Below are 17,384 nucleotides of genomic sequence, written 5' to 3'. Positions count from 1 at the left end.
GTGACTTCTTTTGGCGGAGTTGGTGGCAGGATTAGATAGTAAAGTGTGGTGGGTGAAGACTGCCAGAATCCAGTGTTTTTTAGATACAGCCTGGAATATAGTTACCCCTGCTCTGGATATCATAGTCATGACTGATAACCCAAGTTTTTGGGTGATACTGGGCCCAGTACGGAGGCTGGCAATCTGGTATGGGTTGGGGAAAACAATTTGACCCCATTGTTGGAAATGGAATAAACAGTAGGAGTATAATTTAGTTACTGGAATTCAGGTATGAAAGTATGTCAGGACAAGCAAAGGTACTAAATGTGTTGAACCAATGCAGAATGAATTTTGGGTACTTAATTGAACCCTTGACTAGGATTCACTTAATACTAGAATCTGGAGTGGGATGGAGCCTGCAGGTAGAAATAGGGTATCTCAGCTGACTCAAGGGCAGACATCTAAATAGATTGTTAATTTTAAAATGAGATGTTTATTTGTCATTTAAATGGGATGTTTAGTTATCACAGCTATATGAGAAGAGAAAAGCAAATACCAGTTTTGACAGCCTGCTGTACACCAGGTACGTGCTAGGATTTTTAACCCATCATTTTGTTAATTTTTAATGTGTCTGGATATATTATTAGAGCTTTTCTATAATAAATGTAACCAATATTCATTATTAGAGCTTTTCTATAATAAACGTAACCAATTTTCAAAGTGCTATTTACCTTTTTTCCTTTTCTGAATTCCAGTATTTGGGTTAACACTTTTTCAGATGCAGAGTCTACTACTCCATAATTTACTCATTTCCTGGGTAAAATGGATTAGTGTGTTTATCTGCTATACTATTAAATCATTAGGTAAGAACTTTTTGTTCCTTATTTTTCTTCTTTCTAAATTCAAAAAATTCAAAAGCAATTTTTTTTTGGTTAATGCTAAATTTTAAGTTGTTCTGAAGGAATAAATGCTTATTTGAACATAAAGATTTTTAAGGCACATTTTTTCATGTGCCTTACCAATTTTGAGTTTGTTTTAGAAAAAAATCCTGTCTTATCTATAGTATATTTAAAAACCATCTAGTTTATGAGCACTATTTTAATAAAAAATTTTTTTATTTCTCTTCAAGACAACTCATAGACTAATGTAGAATAACCAGTCCTTCTTTCCTTCCTTCCTTCCTTCCTTCCTTCCTTCCTTCCTTCCTTCCTTCCTTCCTTCCTTCCTTCCTCCCTTCCTCCCTTCCTCCCTTCCTCCCTTCCTCCATTCCCTTCTCTTCTCTTCTCTTCTCTTCTCTTCTCTTCTCTTCTCTTCTCTTCTCTTCTCTTCTCTTCTCTTCTTTGACAAACACTAATTAGTAGTTTATCAGATAAAGGAGAAATTACAAGGTCCTTTTCCTCAAGAAGCTGATGGTTTTTAGGAGGGAAGAAAATGTAGAATAAAAATATTTTACATACTAAGATAGTGTTTTGGACAGAGCTGATAGAGTTCAAAGTAGGGATTGGGTAATCCTAACAGGGGCCCTCAGAAAAGTTTGAACTGAATTTGGAAAGATGAGAAAGTCTTTAGTAGAAAGAAAAAAGGAAGAGAGGGGTCAAGGGCATCCTAGCCTGGGGCAGAAATGGTATAAAGGCCTGGAAATGATGGAACAACATTCTATGCTCAAAGGTAGTGGAGTTGATGGTGTGAGATGAGGCAAAGTGGATGATGAGGAAGAGATCAATGTCTCTCAAATGTTAGTATGCAAGACAAGAACCTGTAGTGTCCCTTAGAAATAAAGATCTAGTCATTCCCCTAGACATCGTGATTCAACCAGTTTGGTAATCTTCATTTTCATAAAGCATTTTGCCTTCTCCCTATCAAAGATCTTGATGCAAAGATCTATAAACCACTTTAAAAGAAAAAATTAAAAAACACTGTTTTGAGGAGCAGGAACACATGCAAGAAGTTTAAGCTGGGTAGCACAGTAATATTCTCGTGTTAGGTTGTTCATCCTGGCAACAGTATAAAAGATGACATGAAAGAGTGTAAATTAGAGGAACTACATTATTTAGGGAATTTGCTGTAAGAAAGTAGCTAGGAGAAAGATAGAAGCAGGAAATCCTAAAGGAGCAAGAGGAGATAATGAGATGAATGAAGTGCCTAAAATTATAGGAAATGTAATGGTTAATTTTATGTGTTAAGTTGATTGGACCATGGGTTGCCCAGATAGCTGGTTAAACATTTCTGGGTGTGTCTGTGATCATGTTTCAGATAAAGAGGTTAGCATCTGAATTGGTGGAATGAGTGAAGCAGAAGGCCCTCCCCATTGTAGATGGGCATCTTCCAACTCACTGAGGGCCTGAACAGAACAAAAAGGCAGAGGGAGGTTGAATTCTCTCTCTCTCTCTCTCTCTTTCTCTCTCTCTCTCTCTCTCTTTCTCTCTGCCTGAATGTTCAAGCAGTTCTGGAACTGGAACTTACACCATTGATTCTCTTGGTTCTCAGGCCTTCGGACTTGGACTGGAATTTATAGCGCTAGTTTTCCTGGGTCTCTAGCTTACAGACAGCAGATTGTGGGACTTCTCAGCTTCCATAATTACGTGATCCAATTCCCTATAATAAATCTTATTCATATAGGTACAAGTATATCCTATTGGTTCTGTTCTCTGGAGAACCTGTCTAAAACAGGAGGGGTTAGATTATGCACATTGGATCCAACTTCAACGGGAGAAGAGACATACATTTTTCTGAGATGAGAAGTGAAGATGGGTTTGGATTTAGAAATATTTGAAGGTGTGGAGGTAGAAGGATCTAAAGCCATTTGCTCTTTAATTTAGCAGGTATTTGTGTTTGCTTGGGTTTCAAATGGAATTATTGCTTGGAAGTTTATTCTGTTGCTTATGAAAAAATCTTCCCCAGAGGAATAGGGTCAGAGATTGATGCTGATGAAATGATCCTCAGTAGAAAACAAAGTGTCTTTTTTACTTGGTAGGACTGAGAGATATGGAAAACTTGGGGAAAACATTTCTTAGAGCAAATGCATTCTAGCAGGTTGGGATTGAATTGAGGGTATTAGCTGGTGTTCCTTGCCACTATTCATTTGTATGTATATCTGCTCTACAGTCTTAAGACTGTTCATTTTTATTTAAAAATAAATGTAAAGTTTAATATAAAGTCGTGTTTTGTTATTACTCTGTTTTCTTTAAGGCACTCAAGTGTAGAATTATTATACTTCTCAGTTTGTGGCACATTTATTAGCAGCCTGTGCAAGAACTTTCTCAGCTTATTTGATAATATCCCTTTCTTTCCATCCCATTCATCTTTTCTGTACCCCATACTCCCCTCTGCTTGCCTAAACCACTCTTGTTTGATGTATTTCCTCATATGTACATATCTTTAAAAATATCAGTAGTGTAACATATATATAATTTAAGCTTACTAAATGTCACCCTGCCAAAGATGTCATTTTGTTTCTTACATTTGCCACTTAAAGATTCTTTTAAAGTTCATCCATGTTGCCATGTGGAGCTCTACTTGTGTAACTTATCTCTACCATGTTATCCCCTTCGTTTTACTCATCAGTCATCCTGGTGGTGGGTACCTTGTCTGCCTGCAATGCCATTCACCACAGAAATCTCTGTTATTAACTTGGACTTACATTTTTCATTTCAGGACTGGGTCATAAAATTTACATATCCTTAATCTATGTCACCTAATCATGCTCCAAAATGGCCATGCCATTCTATACTCTTACCAGTCAAACATGCAGTTTTTATTCTCTTTTTAAATTCTGGGAGTTGTTCTTAGACGGATGGGAGCATAAGTGGCCATTTTCAATGGCCCATCTCCCAATATCCATGGACATGTTGAAAAAGAAGCAAAAACATAAAAGAAGACTTCATCTACATCACAACCAGGAAAAACCTCAATATATAAAAAGCTCTAGAGACTATTAGATGCCAAACACAATGCCATGGATGTTGAGTCGACGGGACAGGAAATACCCTATCTGGGACCATTTTCCCCCCTGCCAATTTGTGGAGAGTGGAGAAGAAACTGTGTTCTTCTACCATCCTGTTACTTTAGAACTCACACTACAAGACAGAAAATGAAATGGGATAAGCTGCACATCTCAAGCCTCCAGGTCTTACCATTGTGTGCAAATAACTGATGTTATGTGTACAGTTAAGCCCATCTTTCACTACTAATGAACTTCTACCTGACAATGTAGAAACTGTCCCTGGTTGTTTCTTTCCATCCCCACTAAGTATCCCCATGAGACCCCAAGGTGCGTTTTGTATGTCCATGTCTGTTTTGTGTAGTCAGTTTGGGCTTCCTCTGGTGTAGTGCTGTAGGACTTGGCACTCCCATGTGAAATGAGACATCAGTTGCTCCTGTGGTGGTCATTTGTCATTTCTTAGTCACTGTCGTCCCCACAGTACCCTAGTTTTGTTTGTTCTTTTGAAACCAACTACCCTCTGTCTCTCACACGTAGTTTGAATGCAGTTTACCCAACCCTGAACTCCTAATTGTCTTAAACCAGTCAACATCCTTCATGTTTTGGCCACAGTGATTGTTCACATATGGGCACATAAGCCAGCCAGAGCCAATGAAATGTGAAGAGAGGTTTGCTGGAACTTCTGAGAAAAAGTTTTCTTTTTCTTCTATAAGGACTATCTGAAGTATATTTCCTCTTCTGAGTGGTATGGACTGAATTACAGCAGCCATTTTTCTGCGTGAGGCTGGAGTGTCTGGGGGTGCTCACCAGGGGAAACTGAGGATGGAGCAAAATCTGTGGGAGACAGAGAGGAGAGACAGAGAGGAAGCAGGTCCTCTGTGAGACCATTAAAGCAATGATGTCAAAAGTTGCCTAGAACTATACTTACTTTATACTTTTAGTTTTCTGAACTAATTAAATCCCTTATGCTTTTGCCAATTTGAGTTGGATTTTTGTTTATTTTTATTCACAAGTATCTGGGTGACACGGTTCCCTTTAATGTGTGTGTTAACAAACATGGTGGCAGTGGGGTTCCTTGTAGTAGAGCTGGTGAAGAGTTGTGTTTAATACATAATTTATTTCTAGCCACAAAAGATAGCCTTGGTGTTTGGGTTGGGACACTTTTGAGTGTGTCACCATTCTCTACCCAAAAGCACTCTGCCTGCCCACCCACAATTTCTAAGTCTGGCTTCTTTGCCTGGGCTTTTCAACGTGTTTCACGGTTCCTGAGATCCTTCTATATAACATCGATCAATTCATTCTTTCCTGCTACCCCTCCACTAGAGTATTAACTTGGGTACTTTGGTTGCAAGAAACACAAACTAATTATAAGCCTTAGGTGTATCTCATGAAACCCCAAAATAGGGGAAATAATTTGGTCTCGGAAAAGAACTACAGTAGGAACTATAGAGAACTCTGATGGCTTTCCCTTCATTTCTCTACTCTGTACACTTTGCTTTTTTGTCTCCATGGTGAAATAGCATGGGCACCTCACTCCTAAATTATGTATTAAAACAGCCTGATGGAAAACAGACTAGACTTTCTGTGTGCTCCAATGCTAAATTCTCAGATGAAACAGTCGAGTTGATTCTGTTTCAATCACTTATTTGCTTTTCAGTTAAGCAAACTTTAATCAGATGTGAGGTCACCTGACATATCTGAGGCTGGCAGGGACCTCTCCTGTGGAGGTGTTGAGAGAGCAGTTCTCAGAGGAAAGGGGGTTACTGTGAAGTGGGCTGATTCCACAGGAATTGTGGCAGACAATTCATTTTGCTCTGGGCTCCATTTATGGTTGGGAGCTTCCTCTCCTTCCCCACCGCTAACCCCACCACCGACAAGGTCTTTAGACCATGGACATCCGTGGATGCAAATACATCCTTGAAAATGGAGAAGTAATGCTCAGTTTCCTGTGCCAGATAGTTCAGAATCTCAGCTTCAGCCTGGCTTGCGGGAGCCGTGCTGCATGGGCCTGGTTTCATTTAGAGAAACAGTGTGGATTGTTGGTTATAGAACAGTTTGGGGCTCATTAAAACTGAGGGGATGAGATTGTAATTGATTTTTTTTTTCCACCCCTCAAGGAACAGGCTCTACTTTTGCTGGTTCTTAACAGATATATGTATTAATATGTATTTCAGCTTTTTCTCCTGAGTTGGTTAACATGTCAGAGAGTGTCGACTCCAAATTCATGACTTCAAGTTTGAGAAAGCATTCCATTTAGCAGACCTTTTCTCTGCTTCAGGACATACTTTCATGTTAGAATTGCTTTGTTATGGGTTATAAAAGTAAGGATTTAAATATGTGATTTTGTGTGAACATTCATCAACCATGACTAGAAAAACAACTGAATACATTATCCATTGAAGGACCAATGATGCCATTTATATGCGAGGGACAGCATTACTGTTCTACCAGTGGGTATTATGTTGACCCTATTTGTTTAAATTTGTAGATTGGCAAATGTTACTTATTTTTTTATTGAATTTTCAATTGAATTTTATTATCATTTTTTATTGAATCCAGAACCATAAAAAACCCTTAATAGCTGAAACACTTAATACTCTTATGAAAAAATTTTTTTTTTATTTTAATGAATAATATCAATATATACTTTTAGAGGACAGTGCCTGTATTCCAGAAAAGAAAAAAGATGAATCTTTAAATTACAGTGGTACATTATTGAGGAATATTTGTAAAAATGTAAATACGATCATCATAAATACTATTTCAAAATGTTTATTGAACCAGTTTTTAATGTCCTCAGCAATATGCTCATCCTGGATCTATATGGAAAACTATCTCATTAATTTTAAGCCGTGAAAGTGCTTTTTTAGGCTTCTTGCAAAATATTTATGTGCAAGTAAGGAGAAAGGGAAGGAGACTAATACTTTCCTGAAGATCTTTTGTTCCAGGCACTGTGCTAGTTACATACAATACATTGGGAAACAAGGCAAACGTGGTCCTTATCCTATCGGAGCTTGTAGTCTTGGGAGAGAAGCAAATTAAATGGAATCAACTAACTACACAAAGCAAATGTTCAGGAAAGCACCAAGATGCAGGGTGGTATCAGGAACTGTTAGGCAGCCCTTCAGGTCAGGGCTGGCAGAAGTTAGAAAGGAAGGAGCTTTAAGACTGTTAAACAGGTTTTAGCACAAATGCCACAGAGATGAGAAATTAACCTCATGCTTTCCCATTCCTCCAAATACTGACACCTGTCCAGAATCCTTCTTCTTTTGTTCTCTCTCTAGGGCTTTCAGGTCATTGATTGTTGTATTTTGCCCAGTTAATGGTGGCTTTCTGTGGCTAGCACTGCCATGTTGCAAGTGGAATCCTTCTTGTTATTTCTTGGACATAACACATTTTATTTCATTTTAGAGCAGAGAACTGGAATGGCCACTAAAAGAGTGTTATCAGACCCTGCATTTAGTATCACATCCTTTTGATGTTCTGGAATAGACCATAAAAGAGAGTGGAACGATTTGGCCTGCCATAATCCTGGGAAATATTATTAGTGTTGTATTGGCTAGATTTCTGGATAAGGTAGGTAACTGAAGAATCTGTGGTAGATCCAGGCTTTACTCTGAGCTGGAAAATGACTACGGCATCTGCAAACCTTGCATTCTTGCATAATTAAATTCAGGTCCAGCAGAAAAGAGAAAGCTTTGCTTTCCTGGAGGCCTCAGCAAATATCTCTGCATTTCTTTCTTGTGACTGGCTGTCTATTTCTGAATCAATCATTGTGCTGACAGGATAGAATGCTATGTTTTCATCCTTTTGTGTGTATCAATTTCATCTAAATAACATGTATGTGAGTGAGGAAGAGGTAAAGCTTCAAAGGAAATTCCAGGAGAGGGAACAGATGCTACTCAGCTCTCAGGAGATCCAATGCCATTGTCATGATTCTTGCTAGATACATGGACTGAAGTATTTTTTATTCTACCTGGATGAAGGAATACATTTGACTCAGTCAAAACCCTTTCACCCTAATAACATTTCACAGATCATCAGTTTCAGGATGTATGGCAAGAAGACACTCTCAGAAAAGACAGAAAGAGAAAAATTTACCAGTATCACCTTACTACTCTGAATTCCAAGGCCCTATTTTCATCTGGTGAGAATTTGGTATTTTATGACACGTAACATCCATTCTGGGGAACCTAAAGTATATCTTGATGTCAATGTCTTGACACCAAAGCCCTTTCCTATGTCAACCATCAACAAAGCTGATACGTGTTACAAACATAAAAATCCTGCAAGTTGGCTAGGGGAGAGGTAAATGTTTGAAATAAAAAGAGAATGTATATTATCAATCAGTGGTACTATTTTAAAAGTTGTCTTTTTTTTTTTTTGTAAGAAAAAGCATGGATACAGAAAACCCTTGGATTTAAGCTTATTTGATTTGTTGTAATCCATTGCAATTATTATTAGGGATACTTAAATTGTCCCATGTTTGGCCAGCAAAAATGTTTTGAAGTTGGCTTTTTTTTTTCAGTTTTAATATTTTTTATTGAAGTACAGTTGATTTACAATGTTGTGTTAATTTCTGCTGTACAGAAAAGTGATTCAGTTACATATATATATATAATCTTTTTAAAATATTCTTGTCCATTATGGTTTATCATAGGATATTGAATATAGTTCTCTGTGCAGTACAGTAGGACCTTGTTGTTTATCTATTCCATGTATAATAGCTTACATCTGCTAACCTCAGCGTCCCACTCCATCCCTCCCCCAAGCCCCCCACCCGCCTTGGCAACCACCAGTCTGTCCTCTATGTCCATGGTTCTGTTTCTGTTTCATAGATAGGTTCATTTGTGTCATATTTTAGATTCCACATATAAGTGATATCATATGGTATTTGTCTTTCTCTTTCTGACTTACTTCACTTAGTATGATAGTTGAAGATGGCTTCTGTTATGGGCTAAATTGTGTTCCCCCAAATTCCTAAGTTGAAACCCTAGCCCCTAATATGACTGTATTAGGAGATGGGAGGTAACTAAGGTTAAATGAGGTCATAAGGATGGGTCCTAATCCAATATTACCGGTGTCCTTATAAGAAGAAAGACATGGGGAGAGCACATGTACAAAGAACAGGCCACCTGAGGACACATAGAGAAGGTGCCATCTGTAAGCCAAGGATCTGAGAGGCCTCAAGAGAAACCAAACCTGCCAGCACCTTGGTCTTGGACTTCCAGCCTCCAGAACTGTGATAAAATAAATTTCTGTTGTGTAAGCCGCCAGTCTGTGGTATTCTGTTATGGCAGCCCTGGCAGACTAATATGGTTCCTGAGTCCGTTTTCATATGACCCTGGTAGTTATTTGCTATCTACTAGCAAGTCTATTAGCAAATAACTAGGGTTATTTGACCCTAGCTTCTTTGCTATCTGGTGGACAAGATGCTTTAGCTAGTCTGTCATCTTATCTCTTTCCTGCCCCAGACCTAGAGGGAGGCATTTCTTAGAGAAGCACCGACTTCTTTTTGAGAGTATTGGTATTTCAAGGTTATAATCTGGGCACAAGGGGGACCCTTTGCCACTCAGTTATTCATTGTTCCTAGGCCTTTTCAGTGAAACTAGGAAATATATTTTTTTAAAGGTAACTTTCTTCGTGCTTTCATATTGCTACTTTAAGTCAAGTTTGCAGAGTTTTTTGTTTTTTGTTTTTGATATCTTTATGGTCTTTTTTTAAAAACATTTTTATTGGAGTACAATTGCTTTACAATAGTGTTAGTTTCTGCTTTATAACAAAGTGAATCAGCTATACGTATACATATATCCCCATATCCCCTACCTCTTGCGTCTCCCTCCCACCCTCCCTATCCCACCCTTCTAGGTGGTCACAAAGCACCGAGCTGATCTCCCTGTGCCATGCGGCTTCTTCCCACTATCTATCTATTTTGCAGAGTTTTACTTAATCTCTTCTTTATTATGTCTGTATCTCTTTTCTTCTTCACTAAAAAAATCCTGATTTTCAAGGATACAGGATAGAATTAGAGAACAGAATTTGAAGAGTCCATAATTACTTATTTGTTTTATCCCATTTCACCCTCACAACAGTTTCAGCATAGAATAAAATACAGGTTTCAGTATTTGTCCTGTTTTCTTCTTCAGGGGTTTACATTATAAACAATATTTTTTTTGTCACTGTCTTTCAAATCCTTTCATTCTTTTTGATTTTTCACAATTCCTTATTTTCCACCCTCTGCTTCTCTTAAGGTATTACCTTTGTGTGATTGGCTCCTGTGTTTCTTCTAGTTTAGTCTTCTCTTCAGAATGTTTTTCTTTCATCTTTCTTTCCTGAGTACTGTCACCTCGTATCTGAATTTTTAAAATTCTGATTTGTTCTGTTCTTTCATGTTTTATGTCATCTTTTAGCTTGTTTTGAAATAGCATGGCTGAATTTTTTATTTTTTTTGGGGGGGAGGGCATGTCTTTCTGGCATGATTTCTTTGTCTGTAGGGATGTTATTCTGTTCCTTATTCCCTTTTTTATTGTAATAACTCTGTGTGAGATTTGACCTCAATATTTTTTGATGTTCAGTTCACGTGAAGTTGATTTTTTTCCTTGGAAATTTAGGTTGAAATAGACTTCAGAAGAGTTTTTGTGACTTTACAGAGTTTCTTCTTCTGTTGGTTTTGTGTAGTGTTTAAAAGTATGGCTGCTTGTTTTCTGAAATTTCCTGGATTTATTTCCCTTCCCACTTTGGTCTGGACCTTCTCTGTGTATGTCTCTTAACTTCTTCTTCTGTTGAATTTTAATTCCGCTTCCAGACGTTTCTCTTCTTCGTGGGGTTCTTCCTTGGAAAGGAGCCTGCTGGATCTCTTTGGAGAGTTCATAGGGGTCTGGATTGCTCCTGCTAATTCATTCATTTTAATCTTGGCTCCTTTGCACACATCCAGTGATCGAGAGGACAAAACTCTCCATTTCAGCTGCTGTTCACAAATTGGTCCACTGTGCTTTCTTGTGAATTCTGGTTGGCTCTTTGGGGCTTCATCTGTCCTTAGGTCCTTCAGACATTATCCCTCTGCTTCATTTTTCTCTCTCCTGCCCAGACTCTGATACTGTGAAGATCTGTGGCTGTTGCTGTTTTTCCCCCACTCCACATATATTTTGAAGGTTGTGGGGATATTACGTCACCTAGTTTTGTTGTATTTTTTGGATTTGATTTCAAGTTGTTCTATCTGGTCCGTGTGGGGATTTGGAGATCATGAAAACTATGCTGCGACTGCCACCATCTTTCCAGAATGCCTCCCAATGTTCCTGTTTTAACATATTAACAAAAGTACACAAGCAGGTAGATGGCTGTTAACAGTTTCTTAAGTGCGGGAACAGAAAGGAAACTGTAGTAACCAGTACTGCTGCTTCTGGGTAGGCAATCCAGAAAAGCCCACACAATTCTGGTCGAGGGCCCCTTCAGCAAGGACCCTGCTGTTTTATTTTTAATTTCATTTGTTTTTAGCACTTTAATTCTTGCAGAGTTTGGTTTTACTGATCAGAAACACGGCTGCTGCACCTGAGCTTGGGTTGCGTACTCTTGTTGTTTCATAAGCATCCTCGGTTATGCCATGTTCTTTGAAGCCAGGCTTTGAAATATTTTAAAAATATATCTTGTTACCATGTAGTATCTGTTTGGGGTCCATTTGGCTTTGCTTTCTTATGATGCTAGTTCTATTTACAATGGGAGAACTGAAGTCTGGGCGTTTGATCAACAAGCATCTTATTATGTCCTTTGTGCTTATACTGTGAATAAAATGTAAGATATGGTCCTTTCCCTGAGGATGTGTAGTTCATCTCTCCTGTCTTTTGGACTGACACAGGAAACAAGGGAACTAGTTTCTTGTGGACTCTTTCCCCCCCTCCACTGCGACCCTAACTCTTAAGTTACTACTGATAAAAATATCGTGCCAATTAGACATAACTAGGTCTTTGAATTGTAGTCTTGATTTGGTTTGGAGTTTAGCTTTATGTTGGCATTACCAACTTCCAAGATGCTAAATGAAAGTCTGGATTAATCAGTGCAGATCCTCATCAGCTTGAGGGATGTGTTTGCTCTAAGTGGTCTAAGTTGCTAGCCATGCTTATTCAGAGTGTGCTGAGACATGATGCTTTCTCTTCCACATATGTTTAGAAAGCAGTCAAGGTAATTTGCAGCATCTTTCTAAGCGTACTTTCCACCATTTAAAATTGGGCACAGGGACTTCCCTGTTGGCACAGTGATTAAGAATCTGCCTGCCAATGCAGGGGATCCCTGGTCCAGGAGGATCCCACATGCCACGGAACAACTAAGCCCGTGTGCCACAACTACTGAGTCTACTCTCTAGAGCCCATGAGCCGCAACTACTGAGCCTGCTCTCCACAACTTCTGAAGCCCATGCGCCCTAGAGCCTGCATACTACAACTACTGAGCCCGCGTGTTGCAACTACTGAAGCCCATGCACCTAGAGCCCCTGCTCCACAACAAGAGAAGCCACCGCAATGGGAAGCCCGCGCACCACATCAAAGAGTAGCCCCTGCTCGCCACAACTAGAGAAATCCCACGCTCAGCAATGAAGACCCAACGCAGCCAAGAAAATAAATTAAAAAAAAAAATTAAAAAAAATTGGGCACAAAGGCAAATGGCAACTCTCTAACTTTATATTTTAGCCTATTTTTATTTTTGAATAAAACTCCTTGGATGGTTCCTAACCTAAAATGTATTTTCTTGCAACTTTCCAAACAGATGACTTCTTTAGAAACAGGAATTGAATATGATCAGGTTTGTCTGTACACAAACCATTTATAGATTGAAGGCCATTGCTTTCCTCTCAGTAGAGTGGTGGCGAATATGATAGCTTGGAAATCACTCTGCCTGTTTCCGAACACCAGCTCCACCATTTTGTATTATGTAAGTATGTGTCACTGGGCAGCTTTTAAAGCCTCTTTATGTCTCCATTTCCTCACAAGTAAAATGTGGTAGTGATGGTACCTATGTCATAAGGTTAAAGTGAGGACTAAATGAGATAACGCATATACATAGTAGATCCTTGATTGTTGGTTTAATGAATGAAAATTGAGTGTTTATGATGTATTATACTAGGCTCTGAGCTGGACAACTGGCATACGATAATGAGTAAAAGTTCCTGCACTTGGAGCTTTGTAGTACGGATGAGGGAACTAATTAATTAGTAATCACATTTAGGAACATAACACTGCAACCATGATAAGTGCAATGAAGAGGAATGAGGGGCAGTCCAAAGGCATAGAGTAAGGACTGGAGCTGTCGGTGGGGTTAAGGAAAGTTCCTGTGGGAAGACTGAATTAAGATCTAAAGAAAAATAGATGGGAATGAAGTCAGGGAAGGTGTGTGTTTGCCGCAAGACTGTCTAAGACAGAGGGAAGAGCATGCAGAACGGCTCTGTGGAAAGAGGGAACTTGGTGAATATGAGGAAATAAAAGAAGGCTGGTGTGTGAAGGGAAGAGTACAATGGCTGATGTTACTTGAGATGAGGCTGGAGCAGGAGGGAAGGAAGAAGTGGTCCAACTTGGGGCCTTCTTGGGCCATGTTTAAGAATGTGATCTAGCAAAGTGATGTTAGGTATTTAAATTCTGGAGAGAGATTCTATTATTGTTGTTGTTGTTACTATTATCATTATTTTTATTCCCTAACAGTCTTTCCTGTACCAAGTATGTTTATATCCTTTAATATTTATTCATTGGTGATCTAGCAAAGTGATGTTAGGTATTTAAATTCTGGAGAGAGATTCTATTATTGTTGTTGTTGCTACTATTATCATTATTTTTATTCCCTAGCAGTCTTTCCTGTACCAAATATGTTTATATCCTTTAATATTTATTCATTGGTTCTCTTCCCCAGTCTCTATCATTGTTTTTCTCTGAACTCTAATTCCTTAATCTTTCCATTTAGGAAGAAAGCTGAGAAGACAGCTTTGTTTTCTTTAAGTCAATTTTACTGTTTGAAGTGGAATTTGCCTTTGTATAACTTTAGGCAATATAAATAAAAAACAATTGCCAAGATGTTACCTACTGTGACACATTTTATGTGTCTGAGCCTTTGTGCAATGCTCAAGCATGCTGCTGTTTATTTGTCTAACTTACACAAACTGAAGCCTGAGGCTGAATCTGTGTGGAAAAGGAGGAGTTTGAAAGGTGGCTGTTGTGTGTGTGTGTGTGTGTGTGTGTACACACATGCACATTTGCATATTTTATGTTTGCTGATCTACAGTTGGTCAGTGAAGAGCTAATGTGGAAGCTGTGAAACTCTGCAGAGATCAAAGACCATAACCCTTACTCCTACCCTAAAATAAGGGAATAACTGTATTATATTGGGCCATGTAAATACAATTGTCCTGAAACCTGGGAAGGCTTGGGATGCCCTGAGGCTCACCCCATGATGCACCCTCAGGGTTTTCCTCTTTAGGCACTATTCCACGCCGCATACCTTTTTCTCTGTTCTCTAGCGTACCTGCTATGGATAACGGGGCTTGCCCTGGGCTCCTGTCTAGGATAAGAGTTGTTAATCATACTAGCAAGATTTGTTTCTAATTTTTTTTATTGCAGTAAAATATGAAATTTACCATCTTAACCACTTTATAAGTGCACAGTTCAGTGGTACTAAATATGTTTATGTTATACAAACCACTGCCACCATCTACCTCCAGAACTCTTCATCTTGCAAAACTGAAACTCTGTCCCCATTAAACAGTAACTCCCCAGTCTCCCCCCTCTGCCCAGCCCCAGCCAACCACCATTCTACTTTCTGTCTCTATGATTTTGGTGATCCTAAGAACCTCATATGAGTGGAGTTATATTTGTGTTTTTGTGACTGGCTTATTTCACCTAGTGTAATGTCCTCAAAGTTCATCCATGTTGTAGCATAAGTCAGAATTTCCTTCCTTTTTAAGATTGAATAATATTCCAGTGTATGTATATACCATATTTTGCTTACCATTCATCAATCCATGGACACTTGAGTTGCTTCCATGTTTTAGCAATTGTGAATAATATGCTGAGAATATGGTGTACAAATATCTCTTCAAGACTGTTTTCAATTCTTTTGGGTATGTATACAGAAGTAGAATTGCTAGATCATATGGTAATTCTACTTTTAGGTTTTTGAGTAACTGCCATATTGTTTTCCACAGTGGTTTTACCATTTCACATTCCAACCAACAGTACACAAGTGTTCTAATAACTCCACATCCTCGCTAACACTTGTTATTATCTGTATTTTTCATAGTAGTCATTCTAATGGGTGTGAGGTGGTGTCTCAGTGTAGCTTTTTTTTCCTTCCAGTTTTATTGAGATACAATTGACATACAACACTGTATAAGTTTAAGGTATACAGCATAATGATTTGACTTGCATACATCATGAAATGGTTATCACAATAAGTTTACTGAACATCTATCCTCTGTTGTAGATACAAAATCAAAGAAGTAGAAAAAAAATTTTTCCTTGTGGTAAGACTCTTAGGATTTACTCTCTTAACTTTCATATATAACATACAACGATGTTATTTATATTTATCACGTTGTACTTTACATCTCTAGTACTTATCTTTATAACTGGGAGTTTGTACCTTTTGACTATCTTCATCCAGTTCCCCCTTCTCCAACTCCCTGTACATATCTGATCTCTTTTTCTATGAGTTTGTTTGTTTTTGAAGTACAATTGGTGTACAACTCTATGTTAGTTCCTGTTACACAACATGATGATTTGATATTTCAGTACATTTCAAAATAATTGCCATAAGTCTAGTTACAATATGTCACCATAAAAAGATATTATGTAGTCATTGACTATATTCCCCACACTTTACATTTCATACCTGTGTCTCATTTATTTTACAACTGGAAGTTTGTACCTCTTAATCTCCCTCACCTATTTCTTTCTTTCCCTATTCCCCTCCCCTCTGGCAACCACCTGTTTGTTTTCTGTATTTATGACTCTGTTTCTGTTTTGTTGTGTTTGTTCATTTGTTTTGGTTTTTAGATTCCACATGTAAGTGGAATCATACAGTATTTGTCTTTTACTGTTTGACCTATTTCACTTAGCATAATACCCTCTAGTTCCATTCATGTTGTCACAAATGGCAAGATTTTATTCTTTTTCATGACTGAGTAACTTTATATATATATCACATATGATATATATGTCACATATGATATATATATATATATATATCACATTATTTATCCATTCATTTATTGATGGGCACTTACGTTGCTTCCATATCTTAGCTATTGTAAATAATGCTGCATTGAGTATAGGGGTGCATATATCTTTTCAAATTAGTGTTTTTGTTTTCTTCAAATAAATACCCAGGGATAGAATTGTTGGATTATATAATAGTTCTATTTTTCATTTTTTGAGGAATTTCCATACCATTTTCCATAGCAGGTACACCAATTTACAGTCTCATCAACAATGCACAAGGGTTCTCTTTTTTTCCACATCCTTGATAACACTTGTTATTTGCTGTCTTTTTGATAATAGCCATTCAGACAATGTGAGGTGATATCTCATTATGGTTTTAATTTGCATTTCCCTGACGATTAGTGATCTTGAGCATCTTTTCATGTGTCTGTTGACCATCTGTATGTCTTCTTTGTAAAAATGTCTATTCAGAACCTCTGTCTATTTTTTAACTGCATTGTTAGTTTTTTTGATATTGAGTTGTATGGGTTCTTTGAAGATTTTAGATATTAACCCCTATTGGATATATCAGTTACAAATATCTTCTCCCGTTCAGTGAGTGGCCTTTTCATTTTATTGATAGTTTCCTCTGCTGTGCAGAAGCTTTTCAGTTTGGCGTAGGCTCATTTATTTATTTTGTTTTTGTTTCCCTTGCCTGAGGAGACATACCCAACAAAATATTGCTGAGATAGATATCAAAGAGCTTACTGTCTATGTTTTCTTCTAGAAGCTTTATGGTTTCGGGCCCTATATTTAGGTATTTAACCCATTTGGAATTTATTTTTGTGCATGGTGTGAGAGGGTAGCCAGTTTGATTCTTTTGTGTGTCGCTGTCCAGTTTTTCCAACACCATTATTGAAGAGGCTGTCTTTTCCCAATTGTATATTCTTGCCTCCTTTGTCATAAATTAATTGCCCATGTAAGTGTGGGTTCATTTCTGGACTCTCTATTCTGTTCCATTGATATATGTATGTGTTTTTGTGCCAGTACGATACTGTTTTGATTACTGTAGCTTTGTAGTATAGTTTGAAATCAGGGAGCATGATTCCTCCAGATCTGTTCTTCTTTCTCAAGATTGTTTTGGCTATTCAGGGACTTTCGTGTTTACACACAAATTTTAAAATTATTTATTCTAGTTCTGTGAAAAATGCTCTTGGTATTTTGATAGGGATTGCATTGAATCTGTAGATAGCCTTGGGTAGTATGGTCATTTTAATAATATTAATTCTCCTAAT

General features: G+C 37.9%; 1 protein-coding gene across 2 annotated transcripts in view; it reads left to right on the top strand.

The window, feature by feature from the left end:
* Positions 1–17,384, top strand: part of GPC5 (glypican 5) — a 1,093,847-nt gene that overhangs the window by 26,252 nt on the left and 1,050,211 nt on the right. The window lies entirely within an intron of this gene.

The sequence above is a fragment of the Eubalaena glacialis genome, chromosome 16 (assembly GCF_028564815.1).
Source record: "Eubalaena glacialis isolate mEubGla1 chromosome 16, mEubGla1.1.hap2.+ XY, whole genome shotgun sequence".
Classification (NCBI taxonomy): Eukaryota; Metazoa; Chordata; class Mammalia; order Artiodactyla; family Balaenidae; genus Eubalaena; species Eubalaena glacialis.
The sequence above is the reverse complement of the archived record's forward strand: the minus strand, read 5'-3'. Positions and strand labels throughout refer to the sequence as shown.